The sequence below is a fragment of the Triticum urartu genome, chromosome 3A (genome assembly GCF_056163025.1).
Source record: "Triticum urartu cultivar PI428250 chromosome 3A, HENAU_Tu73, whole genome shotgun sequence".
NCBI lineage: Eukaryota > Viridiplantae > Streptophyta > Magnoliopsida > Poales > Poaceae > Triticum > Triticum urartu.
Genome location: NC_141875.1, coordinates 618,713,721 through 618,721,163, shown reverse-complemented (window position 1 = coordinate 618,721,163; position 7,443 = coordinate 618,713,721).

Genomic DNA, 7,443 nt, shown 5'->3' with positions numbered 1-7,443 from the left:
GTAGAGAGGGTCACGGCAAAAACTGGACGCACTTCGTGTACAAACTGGACAATCTCTTTCGGAGTATCAGGGTTTCGGACGAGAATTCATCTGTTACATGGGCACTTCAATGTTTTTTAAACTTATTTGGACTCCGGACTTCTTGTGTGTTCATTATGCATCATTCAAAGCGACGTCATCAATTTCCAACATGTTCTGACATCATTTGTTGTTTTTCAGTCATTTACCTAATTGTTTAGAGAGCTAAATGACCGTGAAATTGAAAATCACTACAAAATGAACTGTGAAAATGTTGAAACTTGGCATGGTATCATTATTTCACCCGCATAGCATGTGCGAAAGAGTAGAGAGGGTCACGGTAAAAACTGGACGCACTATGTGTACAAACAGGACAATCTTTTTCGGAGTATCAGGGTTTCGGACAAGAACTCATCTGTTACATGGGCACTTCAATGTTTTTTAAACTTATGTGGACTCCGGATTTCTTGTGTGTTCATTATGCATCATTCAAAGCGACGTCATCAATTTCCAACATGTTCTGACATCATTTGTTGTTTTTCAGTCATTTACCTAATTGTTTAGAGAGCTAAATGACTGTGAAATTGAAAATCACTACAAAATGAACTGTGAAAATGTTGAAACTTGGCAAGGTATCATCATTTCACCCGCATAGCATGTGCGAAAGAGTAGAGAGGGTCACGGCAAAAACTGGACGCACTTCGTGTACAAACTGGACAATCTCTATTGGAGTATCAGGGTTTCGGACGAGAACTCATCTGTTACATGGGCACTTCAATATTTTTTAAACTTATTTGGACTTCGGACTTCTTGTGTGTTCATTATGCATCATTCAAAGCGACGTCATCAATTTCCAACATGTTCTGACATCATTTGTTGTTTTTCAGTTATTTACCTAATTGTTTAGAGAGCTAAATGACCGTGAAATTGAAAATCACTACAAAATGAACTGTGAAAATGTTGAAACTTGGCATGGCATCATTATTTCACCCGCATAGCATGTGCGGAAGAGTAGAGAGGGTCACGGCAAAAACTGGACGCACTTCGTGTACAAACTGGACAATCTCTTTCGGAGTATCAGGGTTTCGGACGAGAACTCATCTGTTACATGGGCACTTCAATGTTTTTAAAACTTATTTGGACTCCAGACTTCTTGTGTGTTCATTATGCGTCATTCAAAGTGACGTCATCAATTTCCAACATGTTCTGACATCATTTGTTATTTTTCAGTCATTTACCTAATTGTTTAGAGAGCTAAATGACCGTGAAATTGAAAATCACTAAAAACGAACTGTGAAAATGTTGAAACTTGGCATGGTATCATTATTTCACCCGCATAGCATCTGCGAAAGAGTAGAGAGGGTCAAGACAAAAACTAGACGCACTTCGTGTACAAACTGGACAATCTCTTTCGTAGTATCAGGGTTTCGGACGAGAACTCATCTGTTACATGGGCACTTCAATGTTTTTTAAACTTATGTGGACTCCGGACTTCTTGTGTGTTCATTATGCATCATTCAAAGCGACGTCATCAATTTCCAACATGTTCTGACATCATTTGCTGTTTTTCAGTCATTTACCTAATTGTTTAGAGAGCTAAATGACCGTGAAATTGAAAATCACTACAAAATGAACTGTCAAAAAGTTGAAACTTGGCAAGGTATCATCATTTCACCCGCATAGCATGTGCGAAAGAGTAGAGAGGGTCACGGCAAAAACTAGACGCACTTCGTGTACAAACTAGACAATCTCTTTCGGAGTATCAGGGTTTCGGACGAGAATTCATCTGTTACATGGGCACTTCAATGTTTTTTAAACTTATTTGGACTCCGGACTTCTTGTGTGTTCAGTATGCATCATTCAAAGCGACTTCATCAATTTCCAACATGTTCTGACATCATTTGTTGTTTTTCAGTCATTTACCTAATTGTTTAGAGAGCTAAATGACCGTGAAATTGAAAATCACTACAAAATGAACTGTGAAAATGTTGAAACTTGGCATGGCATCATTATTTCACCCGCATAACATGTGCGAAAGAGTAGAGAGGGTCACGGCAAAAACTGGACGCACTTCGTGTACAAACTGGACAATCTCTTTCGGAGTATCAGGGTTTCGGACGAGAACTCATCTGTTACATGGGCACTTCAATGTTTTTGAAAGTTATTTGAACTCCGGACTTATTGTGTGTTCAGTATGCAGCATTCAAAGCGACGTCATGAATTTCCAACATGTTCTGACATCGTTTGCTGTTTTTCAGTCATTTACCTAATTGTTTAGAGAGCTAAATGACCGTGAAATTGAAAATCACTACAAAATGAACTTTGAAAATGTTGAAACTTGGCATGGTATCATCATTTCACTAGCATAGCATGTGCGAAAGAGTAGAGAGGGTCACGGCAAAAACTGGACGCACTTCGTGTACAAACTGGACAATCTCTTTCGTAGTATGAGGGTTTCCGACGAGAACTCATCTGTTACATGGGCACTTCAATGTTTTTTAAACTTATTTGGACTCCGGACTTCTTGTGTGTTCATTATGCGTCATTCAAAGCGACACCATCAATTTCCAACATGTTCTGACATCATTTGTTTTTTTTAGTAATATACCTAATTGTTTAGAGAGCTAAATGACCGTGAAATTGAAAATCACTACAAAATGAACTGCGAAAATGTTGAAACTTGGCATGGTATCATCATTTCACCCGCATAGCATGTGCGAAAGAGTAGAGAGGGTCACGGCGAAAACTGGACGCACTTCGTGTACAAACTGGACAATCTCTTTCGGAGTATCAGGGTTTCGGACGAGAACTCATCTGTTACATGGGCACTTCATTGTTTTTTAAACTTATTTGGACTCCGGACTTCTTGTGTGTTCAGTATGCATCATTCAAAGCGACGTCATCAATTTCCAACATGTTCTGACATCATGTGTTGTTTTTCAGTCATTTACATAATTGTTTAGAGAGCTAAATGACCGTGAAATTGAAAATCACTACAAAATGAACTGTGAAAATGTTGAAACTTGGCATGGTATCATCATTTCACCCGCATAGCATGTGCGGAAGAGTAGAGAGGGTCACGGCAAAAACTGGACGCACTTCGTGTACAAACAGGACAATCTCTTTCGGAGTATCAGGGTTTCAAACGAGAACTCATCTGTTACATGGGCACTTCAATGTTTTTTAAACTTATTTGGACTCCGGACTTCTTGTGTGTTCAGTATGCATCATTCAAAGCGACTTCATCAATTTCCAACATGTTCTGTAATCATTTGTTGCTTTTCAGTCATTTACCTAATTGTTTAGAGAGCTAAATGACCGTGAAATTGAAAATCACTACAAAATGAACTGTGAAAATGTTGAAACTTGGCACGGCATCATAATTTCACCCGCATAGCATGTGCGAAAGAGTAGAGAGGGTCACGGGAAAAACTGGACGCACTTCGTGTACAAACTGGACAATCTCTTTCGGAGTATCAGGGTTTCGGACGAGAATTCATCTGTTACATGGGCACTTCAATGTTTTTTAAACTTATTTGGACTCCGGACTTCTTGTGTGTTCATTATGCATCATTCAAAGCGACGTCATCAATTTTCAACATGTTCTGACATCATTTGTTGTTTTTCAGTCATTTACCTAATTGTTTAGAGAGCTAAATGACCGTGAAATTGAAAATCACTACAAAATGAACTGTGAAAATGTTGAAACTTGGCACGGCATCATAATTTCACCCGCATAGCATGTGCGAAAGAGTAGAGAGGGTCACGGGAAAAACTGGACGCACTTCGTGTACAAACTGGACAATCTCTTTCGGAGTATCAGGGTTACACGGGCACTTTAATGTTTTTTAAAGTTATTTGAACTTCAGACTTCTTGTGTGTTTAGTATGCAGCATTCAAAGCGACGTCATCAATTTTCAACATGTTCTGACATCATTTGCTGTTTTTCAGTCATTTACCTAATTGTTTAGAGAGCTAAATGACCGTGAAATTGAAAATCACTACAAAATGAACTTTGAAAATGTTAACACTTGGCATGGTATCATCATTTCACCAGCATAGCATGTGCGAAAGAGTAGAGAGGGTCACGGAAAAAACTGGACGCACTTCGTGTACAAACTGGACAATCTCTTTCGCAGTATCAGGGTTTCGGACGAGAACTCATCTGTTACATGGGCACTTCAATGTTTTTTAAACTTATGTGGACTCCGGACTTCTTGTGTGTTCATTATGCATCATTCAAAGCGACGTCATCAATTTCCAACATGTTCTGACATCATTTGTTGTTTTTCAGTCATTTACCTAATTGTTTAGAGAGCTAAATGACCGTGAAATTGAAAATCACTACAAAATGAACTGTGAAAATGTTGAAACTTGGCAAGGTATCATCATTTCACCCGCATAGCATGTGCTAAAGAGTAGAGAGGGTCACGGCAAAAACTGGACGCACTTCGTGTACAAACTGGACAATCTCTATTGGAGTATCAGGGTTTCGGACGAGAACTCATCTGTTACATGGGCACTTCAATATTTTTTAAACTTATTTGGACTTCGGACTTCTTGTGTGTTCATTATGCATCATTCAAAGCGACGTCATCAATTTCCAACAGGTTCTGACATCATTTGTTGTTTTTCAGTCATTTACCTAATTGTTTAGAGAGCTAAATGACCGTGAAATTGAAAATCACTACAAAATGAACTGTGAAAATGTTGAAACTTGGCATGGCATCATAATTTCACCCGCATAGCATGTGCGGAAGAGTAGAGAGGGTCACAGCAAAAACTGGACGCACTTCGTGTACAAACTGGACAATCTCTTTCGGAGTATGAGGGTTTCGGACGAGAATTCATCTGTTACACGGGCACTTCAATGTTTTTTAAAGTTATTTGAACTCCGAACTTCTTGTGTGTTCAGTATGCAACATTCAAAGCGACGTCATCAATTTCCAACATGTTCTGACATCATTTGCTGTTTTTCAGTCATTTACCTAATTGTTTAGAGAGCTAAATGATCGTGAAATTGAAAATCACTACAAAATGAACTGCGGAAATGTTGAAACTTGGCATGGTATCATCATTTCACCCGCATAACATGTGCGAAAGAGTAGAGAGGGTCACGGCAAAACTGGACACACTTCGTGTACAAACTGGACAATCTCTTTCGGAGTATGAGGGTTTCGGACGAGAACTCATCTGTTACATGCGCACTTCAATGTTTTTTAAACTTATTTGGACTCCGGACTTCTTGTGTGTTCATTATGCGTCATTCAAAGCGACGTCATCAATTTCCAACATGTTCTGACATCATTTGTTGTTTTTCAGTCATTTACCTAATTGTTTAGAGAGCTAAATGATCGTGAAATTGAAAATCACTACAAAATGAACTGTGAAAATGTTGAAACTTGGCATGGTATCATCATTTCACCCACATAGCATGTGAGAAAGAGTAGAGAGTGTCACGGCAAAAACTGGACGCACTTCGTGTACAAACTGGACAATCTCTTTCGGAGTATCAGGGTTTCAGACGAGAACTCATCTGTTACATGGGCACTTCAATGTTTTTGAAAGTTATTTGAACTCCGGACTTATTGTGTGTTCAGTATGCAGCATTCAAAGCGACGTCATGAATTTCCAACATGTTCTGACATCGTTTGCTGTTTTTCAGTCATTTACCTAATTGTTTAGAGAGCTAAATGACCGTGAAATTGAAAATCACTACAAAATGAACTTTGAAAATGTTGAAACTTGGCATGGTATCATCATTTCACTAGCATAGCATGTGCGAAAGAGTAGAGAGGGTCACGGCGAAAACTGGACGCACTTCGTGTACAAACTGGACAATCTCTCTCGGAGTATCAGGGTTTCGGACGAGAACTCATCTGTTACATGGGCACTTCATTGTTTTTTAAACTTATTTGGACTCCGGACTTCTTGTGTGTTCAGTATGCATCATTCAAAGCGACGTCATCAATTTTCAACATGTTCTGACATCATGTGTTGTTTTTCAGTCATTTACATAATTGTTTAGAGAGCTAAATGACCGTGAAATTGAAAATCACTACAAAATGAACTGTGAAAATGTTGAAACTTGGCATGGTATCATAATTTCACCCACATAGCATGTGCGAAAGGGTAGAGAGGGTCACGGCAAAAACTGGACGCACTTCGTGTACAAACTGGACAATCTCTTTCGTAGTATCAGGGTTTCGGACGAGAACTCATCTGTTACATGGGCACTTCAATGTTTTTTAAACTTATTTGGACTCCGGACTTCTTGTGTGTTCAGTATGCATCATTCAAAGCGACATCATCAATTTTCAACATGTTCTGACATCATTTGTTGTTTTTCAGTCATTTACCTAATTGTTTAGAGAGCTAAATGACCGTGAAATTGAAAATCACTACAAAATGAACTGTGAAAATGTTGAAACTTGGCACGGCATCATAATTTCACCCGCATAGCATGTGCGAAAGAGTAGAGAGGGTCACGGGAAAAACTGGACGCACTTCGTGTACAAACTGGACAATCTCTTTCGGAGTATCAGGGTTACACGGGCACTTTAATGTTTTTTAAAGTTATTTGAACTTCAGACTTCTTGTGTGTTTAGTATGCAGCATTCAAAGCGACGTCATCAATTTTCAACATGTTCTGACATCATTTGCTGTTTTTCAGTCATTTACCTAATTGTTTAGAGAGCTAAATGACCGTGAAATTGAAAATCACTACAAAATGAACTTTGAAAATGTTAACACTTGGCATGGTATCATCATTTCACCAGCATAGCATGTGCGAAAGAGTAGAGAGGGTCACGGAAAAAACTGGACGCACTTCGTGTACAAACTGGACAATCTCTTTCGCAGTATCAGGGTTTCGGACGAGAACTCATCTGTTACATGGGCACTTCAATGTTTTTTAAACTTATGTGGACTCCGGACTTCTTGTGTGTTCATTATGCATCATTCAAAGCGACGTCATCAATTTCCAACATGTTCTGACATCATTTGTTGTTTTTCAGTCATTTACCTAATTGTTTAGAGAGCTAAATGACCGTGAAATTGAAAATCACTACAAAATGAACTGTGAAAATGTTGAAACTTGGCAAGGTATCATCATTTCACCCGCATAGCATGTGCTAAAGAGTAGAGAGGGTCACGGCAAAAACTGGACGCACTTCGTGTACAAACTGGACAATCTCTATTGGAGTATCAGGGTTTCGGACGAGAACTCATCTGTTACATGGGCACTTCAATATTTTTTAAACTTATTTGGACTTCGGACTTCTTGTGTGTTCATTATGCATCATTCAAAGCGACGTCATCAATTTCCAACAGGTTCTGACATCATTTGTTGTTTTTCAGTCATTTACCTAATTGTTTAGAGAGCTAAATGACCGTGAAATTGAAAATCACTACAAAATGAACTGT